Source organism: Carettochelys insculpta, chromosome 1, assembly GCF_033958435.1.
Source record: "Carettochelys insculpta isolate YL-2023 chromosome 1, ASM3395843v1, whole genome shotgun sequence".
Taxonomy (NCBI): Eukaryota; Metazoa; Chordata; order Testudines; family Carettochelyidae; genus Carettochelys; species Carettochelys insculpta.
In genome coordinates, this window is record NC_134137.1 from 69,588,222 (window position 1) to 69,605,025 (window position 16,804).

Consider the following 16,804-nt stretch of genomic DNA (forward strand, 5'->3'; position numbering starts at 1 on the left):
CCCTATAGTGCTAAATTTTATTGCCCTATTTTGAACCTTTTCAAATTTCTTGGAAAAGAACATATGGTGAATTTGCACAAAAAACAAGCTCTTTTGAATTCCTTTTGAAACAAAGCAGAACTTCCTCCAGATGCCCTGTTCTCCTCCCAGACCAGGAAGAACACTTTCTTCCAAAAGCACGTGTAGATGCTCTGCAGACCCTTTTCTTTAAAAAAACAGTCTTCATGACACCGTACTATTCCAATCGCTGGCCAGTTTTTTTGAAACAGCAGGGGTTGTGTGGCTGCTCTCTGCCGAAAGAGTGGATCAATACCTTGATCTGCTTTTCTGTGTGTGGATTCACTCTTTTGAAAGAAGAGCTTCTGGAAGAGCTCTCCCAGAAGACCATATTTCAAAAGATTGCTGTAGTGTAGACATGGCCTATTAGAGGTGGGGTGATCACATCTGCACACAGTATGCAAGATGTGGGCTTACATGGAGCTATATAGAGGCAATATAATATGTTTTTCCTTTTATGTATACTTTTTAATGATTCCCAATGATTGTTTGCTTTTTTGACTGCCACTGTACTCTGAGGGGATGTTTTCAAAGAACTCTCCTAGTTGCTATCTACCTCCAGACCTCCTTCTTGAGCCCGAACATCTAATTTAGTCATTTTTTACATACGGATTGCTGGGATTATGTTTTCCAATATGCATTACTTTGTATCTGTCACCACTGAATTCCAGCTGTTGTTCAGTTACCCAGTTACCCACTTTTATGAGATTCTTTTGTAGCTCTTCACAATCTGCTTTGGACTTAACTAACTTGAGTACTGTTGTGTCATCTGTTAATTTTGCCATCTTGTCGCTTCCTCCTTTTTCAAGATCATTGATGAATATGTTGGCCAGTCTTGGTTCCAGGATGGACCCTTGAGGGACACCACTATTTACCACTTTCCATTCTGAAAATTGACCATTTACACCTTTGCTTGCTATTTACTTCTTTGTTTCCTGTCCTTTAATCAGTCAAAACACTTGACCTTTCATCACCTTAAAGATTTTTTTATTTAAAAAGAATGGCTCAGGTTTGGGACTCTCCCTCATATCCTCAGCCATGAAGACTGATACAAGGATTAATTTAATTTCTTCACAATGGACATATTGTCCTTGAGTGCTACTTAAACATTTGTACTGTGCAGAGGTCCTTCTAGTTGTTTAGCAGGCTGCTTGGTTCTGATGTACTTAAAAAAAAGTTATTACTTTTTAGGTGTTTGTCTTTCTGTTCTTCAATTTCCTTTTTGGCCTTCTTAATTATATGTTTACATTTATTTGCCAGAGTTTATTCTCCTTTTTATTTTTGTCTCTAGGATTTAACTACAACTTTTTAAACAATGCCTTTTTGTCTCTCACTTCTTATTTTACTTTGTTGTTTAGTCACACTGGCAAATTTTTGGTTCTCCTACTATGTTTTTTAATTTGGGACGTATATTTAAATTGAACCTTTATTATCGAATCTTTAAAATGTCTCCAGGCCACTTGCAGGGTTTTCGCTTTTGACACTGTACCTTTTAGTATTTTTCCAATTAACTTTCTAATTTTTGTGCAAGCCCACTTTCTGAAATTCAGTGCTAGTGTGTTGGGTGACTGTGGTGTTTTCCCCATCACAGGGATGTTCAAATTTTATTATATTATGGTCACTGTTGCCAAACAGTGCAACTATGTTCACCTCTTGGGCCAGATCCTATGTTCCACTTAGGACTAACAAAGAAATTATTTCTGTATTGAGTTCCAGGACTAGCTTCTTCATGAAACAGTTTTTTAAAGTGTCAAGAAACTTTACTTCTACATCACCTATTGAGGAAAGAGGTACCCAGTCAATAAGGTGATAGCAGAAATCAGCCATTATTATTATTATTATAGACCTTCTAATCTCCCTGGTCATTTCACAATTACTATCACCATCCTAGTCAGTTGGTTAGTGGTGGACCCATATGGCTATGTTCTTATTATTTGAACATGGAATTGCTATCTATAGCGATTCTATGCACAGTATGATCCATTTAAGGTTTTTACTTAATTTGTTTCTATACTTTCTTTTATATATAGTGGTGTTCCTTCACCTGTATGACCTGTCCTGTTCTTCTGATATATTTTATATCCAGAACATAAGAACATAAGAATGGCCATACTGGGTCAGACCAAAGGTCCATCCAGCCCAGTATCCCGTCTGCCGACAGTGGCCAATGCCAGGTGCCCCAGAGAAGGAGAACAGAAGACAATGATCAAGTGATTTATCTCCTGCCATCCATCTCCTGCCCTTGTACTGAAGGCTAGGGCACCATACTTTATCCCTGGCTAATAGCCATTTATGGACCTAACCTGCAAAATTTATCGAGCTCTTTTTTAAACCCTAATAGAGTCCTGGCCTTCACAGCATCCTCCGGCAAGGAGCTCCACAGGTTGACTGTGCGCTGCGTGAAGAAAAATTTCCCTTTATTAGTTTTGAACCTACTACCCATCAATTTCATTTGGTGTCCCCTAGTTCTTGTATTATGGGAAAAGGTAAATAATTTTTCTATATTCACTTTCTCCACACCATTCATGATTTTATATACCTCTATCATATTGCCCCTCAATCGCCTCTTTTCCAGACTGAAAAGTCCCAGTCTCTCTAGCCTCTCCCCATATGGGACCCATTCCAAACCCCTAATCATCTTAGTTGCCCTTTTCTGAACCTTTTCTAATGTCAATATATCTTTTTTGAGGTGGAGAGACCACATCTGCACACAGTACTCAAGATGAGGGCGTACCATAGTTTTATATAGGGGAAGTATGATATCTTTTTTCTTATTATCTATCCCTTTTTTAATAATTCCTAACATCCTATTTGCTTTACTAACTGCCGCTGCACACTGTGTGGATGTCTTCAGAGAACTATCCACTATAACTCCAAGATCCAGATAGTACTTTGTCTCATGAATTATCTCCATTCCATCAAATTTCTGTGATGCCTGTTATATCAATATCCTCACTGAATACAAGGCACTCTTGTTCACCCATCTTAGTTTTTAGATTTTTAGCATTTGTATATGAGCACTTGAAAAACTTGTCACTTTCTAAACTGTCTGCCACTATCTGATTTAATTATATGGGAGTATTTTTTTTATTTGCACATCAGATCCTGCCTATATTCAATTGTCTTCCATCCTCTCCTTACTAGGACACAGAAATTATCTATTAATGGAGCCTCTCTAAAGAATGTGTCTCTCTGAACCACATGTTCTACACTTGTTGACTTTCCCCCAGTTGTTAGTTTAAAAATGACAAACTTAAATTTCAAGTGCCATAAATCTGATTCTATTTTGATTTAGTTGGTGCCCATCCTTCCTGTATGGGCTCCCCTTTTCCCAGAAGTTTTCCCAGTTCCTAAAAATATATATCTTCCTGTTTCCCACATCATCATTTCACGCATTTATTGAGACCCTCTAATTCTTCCTGTTACCTTGCCCTGTGCTTGGAACTGGAAGCATTTTGGAGAATGTTACCAGGGAGGACATGTATTTCAATCTGTTATCTAGCAGCCTAAATTTGGCCTCCAGGACCTTTCTCCTATTCTTCCCTATGTCATTTGTACTCACTTGTGTAACAAGAACTGTGTCCTGCCCCAGCAATGGCTATGCAGATATCTTGAGATATCTGCAACATGCACACCAAGTAAACAAGTCAATAAATGGTTCTTCCAGTTATCAGAAACCTAGCAAGCTACATTTTTAATGATACATTTTTTTTCCAAACTATTACTTGTCTCTTCCCAATAGCTGTAGTTTCCTTCCCCTGGAAAGGTATCCTCAGTTTGAAAATGTCCCATGACCATATGTACCATACCAATGTACCATAATTATAAATAAATAAATAAATAAATAAATGGAGATACACATCTCATAAAGCTGGAAGAGACCTCTGGAGGTCATTGAGTCCAGTCCTCTACCTTCTTAGCAGGACTAAGCACCATCTCTTTTTAAAGAATCTATTTGCACCAGATCCCTAATGGCCCCTTCAAGGGCTGGAGCAACAACATTGGGTTTAACCGGCTAATGGTCAAACCACTGAGCTATCCCTCCCCATTGAGATCAATCCCCTGTTCTCTTAGCAGGACCCACCCTCACATTTTTCTTTTTCAAACCCACTTGCCCCAGAACCCTAAATGGCCTCCTCAGGGACTGAAACCACAGACTGGCATTTGGCAGGGCAATACTCAAATCACTGAGCTATCCCTCCCATGGGTAGCCAGAAGGAGGGTTCCAGCTATGGGACCATTTCCTTCCATTCCATTTGGCTTTCTCCCTCTCTGAGACTCATCCCCCTCAACAGAACAGAGGCTGTTGGACTGGGATGTGGGACCATTCTACTGAACCAGAGCTGTCAGGAATAAGATCAGAGGCTGATGAGATAGTTCACAGCTCATATTCAAAACTCATGTTTAAAGGTCAAGCTTCTGGAATTAAGAGTGTCTTAGGCTTCATTAGAAAAAAGTTGGTTTTGTTGTCAAGTTTTTCTCATGGCTTCAGTTTGAAAATATAAAGCCAAAAGGCTCAAACAAGAAGAGGCAAAAAGAGACAACCCATAACTATTAATTTAAAGAACTCCCATGATTTGTAAGTGAGATAGTGTGGGATGGAAGGAGCTTGGGTGATGAGTGCTTGGGCTGACTATACTGAGAGCTATACTGGTCCACGGAAAAGTCTGGCCTCCTGCTCAGTCCATACTCCTGTCTATGAAGTGGTGATTTCAATTGCTGGTGCCCTCACTGAGGTGATATGTGCCATGGGAATATGGAGGGAATAGTCTAGTTTCATCAAGCTGTTGGCTTGGGATTTACCACAGAGAACATCCTTGCATAATTCACCAGTTCTCTGCAATCACAGCTATCAGATATTAATTCTGTATACGTACATTAATAGTTTATACAGAAACCATTTGTCCCCTGAAAGAGGGAAATACAACCCTGAGAATGATACACATGTTGCAAATGTCTCTGCTTAGCTATTTTGCTATTCATTCAGGAGGAAAAAGTCATATTTCTTTTCTTTTTGTCAAGGGAAGCATCACAGTTGCACATATAATTAAAGCTGTTTTAAACATGTAACAGAAACATTCAGAGGCTGACAAAAAAGGAGACTTTGCCAATTTATAACTTTGGAAGGAGTGACAAGATTCACAATACAGAATAGAAAATGTAACAGCTTTGATCTGAAAATGGAAAATGAAATAGAAATATTTAATATTTTAGGATTTAAAAATAATATTTGTTTATTTTTGTTTGCATCATAACACATGCCTTCCTTACCTATACCTGCAATCAATGGAACTATTTTCTAGATCTCAAGTCCAGAGGTACCATTACACCATCTACTCTTCAGATCTATGGGAGTAAGGCACACTGCGTATGACACAAACTGGAAGACAGGTCTCAAAGAATAAAACTTCAAAACACGGAAAACTGTCTTCTGTTATTATTTCAAGCTCTATGTTTATTCCATTAACCTGGTCTTCCATTCTCTTACCCAAGTTTTAGACCCATGTAACTATGCTGAATTTCCTGGAGTTGTACCATCAGAAAACCAATTTAACAAAGCACATAATCAGGCCCTATCTTTTGAATGATCAGTTTAAATAAGAGTTAACAACACTACCTTATTTTCCCCCTTCACACCAGCAATTTTCTTTCATTAGTGATATGCAGAATGTGTGTAGCTCAAGCTTGTTTCCCCTACTCACCTCTTCAGGGCAACAGCTTTCCCTAGAGGAATGAAATCAAATCTAATAGAAAAAAATCTTACTAAATTGAACAAGTAACTAGGAGATATTGAAGTTGGAATAATTGTAGTAACCAATACATGAACTCAGGACAGAACAGTAACACAGTTAGGGAAACAAGATGGGCCAGAATAAAAAAGAGAAGGAAATTCTGTGTTTTTTGGTTATATTTATTAGTTGTTTAGGTCAGCTGCTTTATATCTTTCTAATCAACTGTGTGAATAAGCCTAGAAATGTCATATTCTTTCATTACTCTGCTATGCTGACAATTTTCATTGCTTAATGAGATCCACTGTTTCTAAGTTCTACATATGTATGTTCTGGCTTTTCAACCCTTTGGGGCATCTTGTTTTTCAGGATGAATAATAATAATAATAATAATAATAATAATAATAATAATAAACAATTTATATTGAATTCACGAAATAAATAAGCTATATTCAGAGAGTTTTATCTTTTCAGCTATAAGAGAATCATGGGTAGTCTCAGAGAAATCTGTGCCTGAGGTGCAGTATGGCATTAAAAGGTACACTATGGCTGTGGCCACACTAGAGAGTGAGTTCCAAATGGCTTATCCCTATCCGTTATTTCAAGATAAGCTATTTCGAAATAAGTGCTAAGGAAGCGACTACACATGAAATGCGGATTGACGTTGCGATCCGCAACATCAAAAAGACTCCCAGTCATTTCAAAATGGAGCGGCTACGCAGACACATCTTCATTTCAAAATAACAGGGCAGGAAATGGCAAGGGCAGGGTCAAATGGCCAATGAGCCCTTCCTGGAGCACAGGTGAGCCAACCCCTTAAAGAGCTCCTCCCAAATACACGCCCCTTGCACATGCTGAGGACCCTGGCTGCTTGCAGCACGCGACCTCCAGCACAGCGCTCAGCAGAGCCATGGTTAGCCACCACACCACTGCCTGCCGTGGGCCCGCAGCACTTCGCTGACTGGGACACCTTGGACATCATGGCCAGCCTGATGGCCAGCCTGACAGTATGCCATATGAGGCTACATGCTGCCTGACACATGACCAACTTCCTGCAGGTTCCCCCCATGGTGCATCCTGAGCACCCCCTGTTCCAGCCCTACTGTCGCCTCTGGCGGTACCCTACCAGTGGGGAATAGTGGGACGACATCGTCCTAGGAAAGTGGGACGACAACCAGAGGGTCTGCAACTTCCAGATGACCCGGGCCACCTTCATGGAACTGTGCCATTGGCTGGCACCAGCACTTTGCCACCAGGACACCCACACACAGCCCGCGCTTCCCCTGGAGAAACGAGTGGCCGTCGCTCTGTGGAAGCTGCCACCCCAACACAAACTGCTCAGTCGGCCACCAATTCGGGGTGAGGAAGGCCACTGTCGGGGTTGTCCTCATTGAGGTAAGGCACCTAGGGCCACGCACCCATGGCGAGGCCCTGGGGAGGGGTGTCCCAGGGAGTGGGGTCCTGGGGAGTGGGGCCCCCATATGCTACCACACACTCACAGGCGTCTGTGCCCTCTACCCTACAGGTTGTCACCACCATCAACAGGATCCTTCTGCACCATCTGATCCACCTTGGGGACGTGGACGCTGCCATGGCCAGCTTCCGACAGCTGGGATTCCCCAACCGCATCGGTGCATTGGACAGCACCCACATTGGCATCCGGGCCCCACCACACATCCGGGGACGGTATGTCAGCCAAAAGGGCTACCACTCCGTCATCCTCCAGGCCCTCATGGATGCTCAAGGATGTTTCATTGACATCTGTGTGGGCTGGCCGGGCAGGGCCCATGATGCCTGCATCCTGCAGAACTCATGGCTAGGCCGCAGGATGGCAGAGGGCACCTACACCCCCCCACGGGAACTGCTAGTGGGACATGTGAGCATGCCCCCCCGTGCATCATTGCTGATGCTGCCTACCCACTCCAGGCCTGGCTAATGAGCCCCTACATGGGACACACCAATGAGAGCGAGGACCTCTTCAATGCCTGCCTGAACCATGCCAAGAAGACTGTGGAGCGGGCATTCGGGCATCTGAAGGCACGTTTCAGGTGCCTCCTGATGCGCCTGGAGGTAGGCCTGCCCAGTGTGCCCACAGTCGTGGGCGCCTGCTATGCACTGCACAACCTCATGGAGAGCAAGCAGGAACTCTCTGTGGTACACTGAGCAGCTGAGGCTGTGCCACACTATGAGCAGCCAGGTGTGGTCCCGTGCTGCCAGGTGCACCGGGACGGGGTGCTCGAGCGGGAGGCCCTCTGAGAGACCTCTGTCTGGGGACCCCCATGACCTAGCCTGGCTCACTCCATGCAATGCCCCTCCTCTGGTTCTCACTCCTGCCCCACCAGCACCGCCCTTGCCATTCCCACTCGAGGCAGGACACATACACCGTTAAATAAATTCAACTGCTATGTTTGGAACATAAAGTGTGACTATTTAAGGGGGGGGTGAACTATTTACATGGGGGATGGGGGTGAACTATTTCCATGGGAAGGCTGGGGGGGCCTTAATCTTCCATCAGAGTGACCGGTCGGGAGCCATAACAGCCCCTGGAGCTGCAAGCGCCCCGGGTCCGGGGACCACGGGTGGCTGGGATGGGGCAGGTGGAACAGGGAGTTATGGCTGGACTGGAGTATCTAGGGGCTCAGACTCATGGGGATGAGCCGGGGGGGAGCCACTGATGGGTAGGGCTCACCTGGCCACAGCCAGCGTGCCAGCTCCCGCTCCTCAGCTGGGGTCATGTCATCTGGAAGCAAAACTGCAAGGGCCGGGGGGGGGGAAGGGGCATGGGGGGCGCTGGGGAAAAGGGAGGAGCTGAGAAAGAGGGGGATGGCAGGGGGGAAGGGGAGGCTGGGGCAGAGGGGAGTGGCAGGCAGGAGGAGGGTACCGGGGAGGAAGGAGGGGCTGGGGCAAAGAAGGGTGTTGTGGGAGAGGCCATCCATGGGGCGGGTGGCTGGGCCAGGCAGTTGGTGACAGCCTGGGTTAGGGTGTTGAGATACCTGACCACCCGGTCCCAGGCCACCCGATCCATGGAGACCCATTCCTGCAGCAAGCGGTTCTGCTCCTACCATGAAGCTGTGTGGGCTGCCACCAAATCATCTGCCCAGCAGTGGCAGCAGCTCCTCCCACCATGGCACCCAATCCGGGGAGGTGTCACCCTTTCACCCTCCTCTGCTGCTGTGGGGCTCCCGGGCACATCCAGAGGGCTGGGGTGGCTGGCAGATGCCAAGGCTGTGAAGGCATAAGGTGTGAGGGTAGTGCCCCATCAGTCATGAGCCCGGGTACCGTGGGTCAGCAGCCTTGTCCCCACTGCCATTCCACCCTGCTTGTGGTGAGGGGCTCTGGATGGCCCCGTCTTTTGTGGGGTCCATCAGCGCGGGGCCATTAAACTGATTGCCCCAGCCCTCCAGGGCTTCTGACCCTCATGGCAGCCCATGGCCCCGTGCGGGGCGCACCCAGCAGCAATGACAGCCATCCCTTGGTCCCTGGCCAATGGCCATGTGCCCAGGCCTGTACTGGCTGCTTTGGGGACCGCCCCTCCCCCACATGACCAGGGCACCCCATGACCAGTCCTACCTGAGGGTTCCTTACATGCTTCAGGGGAGGCCTGGGTGGAGGTAGCCTGGCTAGGGCCCTTCCTCGCTTCTGCTATCACTGTCCCTTGGTGCCAGCAGGTACTTCGGGGCCTGCTGTGTATGTGTGTGTGGTGGGGCATCTAGTGTCCTGGCTGGGGCTCCTCATCCTGCCCCTCTGGCTCTGCTGTGTCCAGGGTCTCCTCAAGTGGTGCAGTGTCCCTGGGTCCCAGCAGCTGGTGGAGCTCCTTGAAGTTGGGGCAGGTGGCCGGCGCTGCCCCGACTGCCTCACTGAGTTCCTTACTCCGGCATAGCCCTACTGCAGCTCCTTCACTTTGGAGCAGACCTGGTCGGGGGTCCAGAGGGGGTGGCCCCTTGCGGTGAAGTTGCTGGCGAGTCAGGCGAAGACGTCTGCATTTCTCTTCCACCCCCGTCCCCGTCTTGAGCAGGATGTCCTCCTCCCCTCAGAGAGCCAGCAGGTCCTGGACCTCAGCTTGAAGCGAGAAGCACCCCCAGCTCTTTGGGGGCTGCCCAGAACCCTGGGAGACCCACCACCCAGAACCCTTGGCTCCGCAGGGATCCTGGGGGGTCTTGGCTGCTGGCCATTGGTCCAGCCACAGTGGGGTGCCGCTTTATGGGGGCGCTAGGGAGTGTCATCTGGCCACCTCATGCTCCTATGGCTGCCAGCACACTCTCAGCTTTCTGCACGGGGTTTCTGTGTCCCTGCAGCTTTAAGACACCTGCAGCTGACAGCCATAGAGCTCTGGCTGCTGGTGGGAGAGGCCAGCTCTGTGGAGGACTTTTCATTTCGAAATGGCAGCCAGGGAGCGGCTACACACCTTTAATTTCAAAATTAAAATCGAAAGGAGACGTTATTCCCAACACGGGAGTGGAATAATCATTTTGAAATGAACGCCTTTTAATTTCAAAATTAATTTTGAAATGAGCAATTGCTGTGTAGTCGCTCTCCTGCTCATTTTGAAATTGCTCCTCATTTCAAAGATTATTTCGAAATGAGCTGCTAGTGTGGCCACAGCCTATGTGAGTTTGATGTCTTTCTCCAAGGTCTCTGGTATTGCCTATTGTAGGAAACAGAATACTGGATTAAATAGACTTCTGGACTACTCTGGTTTACCAGTTCTCACAGTAGCCAAATTCTGCTTACCTAGGATATAAGTGGACTTGCTTAAGTGATTAGAAATGCACTTGGATGGAAAACAGAATTTGGCCAAATATTTTTATATGGATGCGAAAGCGTTGATCAAATGCCCTCACTTCCTCAATGCATGTGACACTTAAGAAGTGTCGCCCTTTCTCCTATTTTTGGTCTCTGTAAGGAGGGCTCCCCAGAGGCACCATTGACCATGTCCACGATCCTTTCAGGAAGCTTCAGAATCCCTTAGGGTCACCAAAGCATGCCTAATACGAGTGCCCAAGACATGGACAACCAGCAGGGTCTGGACCAGAGTAAAAATGTAAGAATTCCTGATCTGGACACGTGACAGGCACACCAAACCAACAAATTGATAAGCCAGGGTAGCTTGCACATCACTGGGACTTTGTAGATGCAACCTGAACAGACATAATAATAGAAGGAAGATGGGTGCAGAGTCAGCTTCAAGCACCAGGAAGATGTGTAGATTCCCTGCTATGCTCAGAGGGAAAGCAAGTAAAGAACTCAGAACCCAATGGCTCTTATAGTGCACCAAAGAGCAACCAAGAGGAAAAAATCAGCAGGCTTTTGGAGTGCTTCAGGAGGGGACTATCTATTTAATTAACCCAGAGTCAGTTATATATGCCACAAGGCATTTATAATGGAATCTCTTTTGCCTTCTAAACCCATTATTAGAAAAGCTCAGAAATTCAATGAAAATTTGGTCTGTACTTTTTTAGCACCAGTATCTGCTTCTACCTTTGCTCTCCACTAGCCTCCAGACTCTTACATTTACAGAGTTCTCAAATGCTATTGTCAAAGGCTGACCTGTTAATTTGAAATCTATCAAGAACATAGATGCCTTTTTGCTGTCCCTTTGTCTACTTCTTTAATTTTTCCTTTCCGTAATTTCTTATGCATATAGATCAGTTAAACAGATGAAAGGAGAATGATATACCTCTGATGCATCTGATTGGGTTAATACATATTTAATTGACACAAAGACTCCCTTTTTGTGGTTGTACCTGATCGCATGGCTTAAAGCTTATTATTCCTGAATCTAACCTCCTTACTCATGATCTGTCTCCCTCTGTTCTGTATGTCTATGTCTCTGACATCACATGGATAGGTTTATGTCAATTTAAAGTTCCAGTTCCCAAACTCATCTACTGGTCTTTCCTGCCAATTCTTTTTTTACACCTCCTCCTTTTCTGTTACCATACCCCAGCTCCACAATGTGGTAGTTACCTTTAACTCTGACTTCTCTGAGGAGTGGCAACCCAATCTGTTTCCAGATCTTGTCATGTCTTCCTCCATAGCATTTCCGGGATGCAGCCTCTTCTCTCTTTGACTTTTTAAAATTTTGGCTGAGGCCTAAGGAGTGGTTAGGCAGCTGATGTACTATAATTGCTGCTTTTTGTGAAAGTTAGTGCTGTCTCACTCTTTCCTTGTGCTTCCCTGTCTATTTGTTGCCTCTACCCACCATGTCTCATAGGCTACGTCTACACGTGCACGCTACATCGAAATAGCTTATTTCGATGGAGCGACATCGAAATAAGCTATTTCGATGAATAACGTCTACACGTCCTCCAGGGCTGGCAACGTCGACGTTCAACTTCGACGTTGGGCAGCACCACATCGAAATAGATGCTGCAAGGGAACGTCTACACACCAAAGTAGCACACATTGAAATAAGGGTGCCAGGAACAGCTGCAGACAGGGTCACAGGGCAGACTCAACAGCAAGCTGCTCCCTTAAAGGTCCCCTCCCAGACACAGTTGCACTATACAACACAAGATCCACAGAGCCGACAACTGGTTGCAGACCCTGTGCATGCAGCATGGATCCCCAGCTGCCGCAGCAGCAGCCAGAAGCCAGAAGCTGCAGTATACGGCCTATCTGATGCAAACTGATGGGTTGTAATTCTGTCCTCTTATAGCATATGTAAACCAGCCAGCTCAGTATAACATTTAGGCCTGGCCTGAAAAGCTTCATGCATCACTTCAGTGGGACTACTTGCGTGACTGTGAGTTTTAGCCCTTTAAACTTTTAAACTAAGTGATTCAAGAGGCTGTGTTGCTAATCAAGAGTTTTCTGATGTTTAAATGTGAAATGCAATTATACCAAAACAAACAAACAAAAAACCTTACCAACATTGCTTTTGAATCCCCAGGTCTCATTATTTGTGGTGGTGAGTGGTGAGGGATAATAGGATTTTTCCATCTCATCCATCAAACTGCTCTCTTTGCTAATTAATCAGAGTGTGAGAAGCTACAGGACTTGTGACTAATAAGGATATTTCATTGATTGGGGTGTGTAAAGGCATTCATTGTGCTTAAGCATCACTCCAGATAACCCTCTATGAATGTTTGGCAGAAAATTTCTGAAAGGAGAATAGGTTGGAAAAGTTCTGTTAACTCATGTCTCCATTTCACCACTCATGCAGCTCACATTCTTTTATGTCTCCAGTGGTGCAGAAACCTGTTTAAGCATGGGGGTGCTGAAATGCAGCCCCCTGACCATGTCCACCCTCTACCACCTAGCTAAGCAGAGCCCCTGGAACATGAGGTGGCAAATGGGACACCAGACACTAGGCTGGGACTCTAGGGGTGCTGAGGCACTCCCACACTCCTAATTCCAGAGCCTATGTATGTCCCAATGGATTTAAAAACTTCAGCACATTGGACCAGACTAAGGTAGAGTGATATCAGAAGGTACAAGGAGTCTTCCATTTGTACTCTCCTGAGTACAGCAACTGCTCCCTGCTTGTGATCCATAGTCACACCCAAGGATGTCCATGTCCACAGATGACCATGGGCCTTTGCCTTCCTTTCTACTTTGTCTAGAAAAAAATTCCATGCATACTGGGAAGAACATACTAAAATAGCCTGAAGGATAATGTGGCAGCCGCACTCCCCATTTTCCAGCAGGGAGCCCCACAGGCTAGCTGAAGAATAATGGCTTCCAGTCAGAGGTAAAAGTAAGCCAGTGTACCCCTAGTCTGGCTTTGTGGCTCTCAGACAGGGTGCTACCCTAAGCAGCAAGTAGTCAGGCCAGGGAAAGGGGCCAGCGAGGGTATGCTCCCTATCGGCCTGGGACCTCTGAGCCCCCACCCTCAGCACCCATTAGCTGGAGTTTCCCTGCCCTCCCACCACCAAGATTTGTACCAGGATGCTGCTTGCTCTTCCCCTTCCTGGCACTATCAGAGAGAGAGGGGAAAGGACACAGTTTTTTGCATTCCTCTCTCTCTGGGCAGCACAGGAGGGGACAACAAGCTATTCACTTTTCTCTTACACTGGCCACATCTACACTGCAGCAATCTTTCAAACGATGATCTTCTGGAAAATCTCTCCCGGAAGATCTCCTTTCAAAAGAGTGCATCCACACCACAAAACAAGCGGATTAAAAACAATTAAAAAACCAAGAGAGAGCATCCACACAGCCCTCGCTCCTTTGAAAAAACAGGCCTGGGGTTGAAAAATCCAGGTCCGTGAGAACTGCTCTTTTGAAAAAAGGGCCTCTATACACCACCTTTTTTTTTAATTAAATAAGCTTTCAAAAGAAGGCAGTCTTCCTGATCAGGGAGCAGAAGAGGGCTTCTGGAAGGAAAGCCATGTTCTTTCGACTTGGGATCGAGAGGGAGCATTTCGTTTGTGGATGCTCCACGTGTTTTTTTCGAAAAAGAGCCAGATTTCCCAAAAGACCTTGCTAAGGGAGAAGCAGCCACTCTGACAGTGACAGGAAAGGGAGGAGCAAGCAGCATTTTGAATGAATTTCAGGGAGGGGTGTACTCCCCCAGCCTTCCTTTACACACCACCTATGCACACACGTGTGTGTATGTGCATACACATATACACACTCAGACGCACCTACCCTCTTTTGCCCTGAGTCCCCTACCCCCACAAGCCTCTGCCCTAACTCTGGACACCCACCACATCCCCTGCCTCTGCCCTGAGCCTCTCCTCACTCCCACCCCTGAGTCCTGCACTCCCCACATCCCCACCTTCTTCCCTGAGCCCTTCCTCACACCCCTCAGCCCTGATTCCTGCACCTCCCTATTGCCAGCCCTCTGCCCTCACTCTCCCCAACCCTGACTCATGGACCCCCCAAAAGCCCAACCCACTTTCCACCCCACGTTTAAATTTCATATGTATCACAACCACCTCTCGCACCCTCCTTCTGCATGGCCTTCTTGGATTGAGTGGGGGTTGAAATGTGACAGTACTTAAAAGAAATTTAAATGAAATTCACCCCAGCTTCCATTGCTTTTGCTGATGCGGTATAACATCTCAGATTTTTTAGCACAAACTTGGAACAATATGGACCTGTAACTAATAAAGCAGTTGATACACTACCAGTTTACATTAGTGGCACATTCTGGGCACCCTCAGGCCTTTTTAATTCTCAGGCCTTTGTCTTTGGGGAATTCTCTTTCCCCAAATATTTACTACATCTCTGCCAGCATCCAGCTCTTGACTGGATATATGGAAAGGGAGCTGACAAATACAACATTTTTCTATTGGCAAATTATATTAATTGTTTTCTATATGGGAAGGGTTTAGAAAAGCACCAAGTTTGATGTATTAATTTAAGTTATATTGGTTGAGAGAAACTTTTTTTTTTCTCTGAGAACAATCTGTATGCAGCAGCACAGGCGGCCTTAGCTAGTGCCCAGAGCTGACTTCATCTCTTCTCTTTTTCAATTCCTCTTCTTTGTTTTGTTTTGTTTTAAGTACAGGATTTGAGTTACAAATTTTCAAACAAATTGTGCAGATGTGGAGACAATTCCAAAGAGCTGGTTGGTGAAGGCACCCAAAGTTATGGGCTCCGGTCACAATAGCAGCCAACCTTTACCATCCACCCTGGGAATGAATGGAGGTAGTTCAGGTGGTAAATGATGGTTTTCTTTTTTTCCCCCTCACACAGTGCCTGATTAGCCTGGCAAACTCATCATCAAATTATATCACTCAGGCAAATAGTTAGTGGGATTCAAAAAGGATTGGAGAGCTGTTCGGATGAGAGGATGTGTAAAGTCACAATAGCCAGATTTTTTTTAAAAAAGAGGGGACATATATCCTTTTATTTCAGGGCATAACCTGATGTGCAAATATCAGAAGCTAGCAAAGAAACTTTTCCCACGGCCAACCATCACTTAACTGCACTGGTCACTCTGGAGGCATGATGAGATAGATCCTGGCTCTGGTGTAGTATGGAAATTCCTTTTGATGACAGACTCTGTACTGATTTTGTTTTCAGCTATTCTGAGAGTGTGAGGGAGAAACTACCATTACATTTTATATTTGATAAAAAGCCATATACGTCAGCAGTTCTTCCTTCCTGCACACTAACCTGTCTGAAAACCCACCAATTAACAGGCTTTCCCAGGTGGCCAAGGATGCACAAAGCAGCAAATGGCACATATGCACTTTTCGACTAATTTAAGGAACTGTTGACCTTTCATAACAAGTCATGTTGCCTTGGTACTCTTCCCCAACCTCCTTCAATCATGTCTGACTGGTGGAAGAAAAAACATGCTACGTGAGGAGTTTTAGCAAGATAGGCGCACAGCTTCTATTGTGCTGCTGCCACATAATTTCCAGAATACAGCATAAATAAAATGATTTACTGGAGACAGACATAAATCAGCCATTTTGTGTCTCTGTAGCTGCGTCTACACGTGCACGCTACTTCGAAGTAGCGGCACTAACTTCGAAATAGCGCCCGTCACGTCTACACGCGTCGGGCGCTATTTCGAAGTTGAAATCGACGTTAGGCGGCGAGACGTCGAAGTCGCTAACCCCATGAGGGGATGGGAATAGCGCCCTACTTCGACGTTCAACATCGAAGTAGGGACGTGTAGACGATCCGCGTCCCGCAACATCGAAATAGCGGGGTCCTCCATGGCGGCCATCAGCTGGGGGGTTGAGAGATACTCTCTCTCCAGCCCTTGCGGGGCTCTGTGGTCACCGTGGGCAGCAGCCCTTAGCCCAGGGCTTCTGGCTGCTGCTGCTGCAGCTGGGGGTCCGTGCTGCATATACAGGGTCTGCAACTAGTTGTTGGCTCTGTGTATCTTGCACTGTTTAATGAAAGTGTGTCTGGGAGGGGCCCTTTAAGGGAGCAACTTGCTGTTGAGTCCGCCCCGTGACCCTGTCTGCAGCTGTGCCTGGCTCCCTTATTTCGATGTGTGCTACTTTGGCGTGTAGACGTTCCCTCGCTGTGCCTATTTCGATGTTGGGCTGAGCAACGTCGAAGTTGAACATCGACGTTGCCGGCCCTGGAGGACGTGTAGACGTTATTCA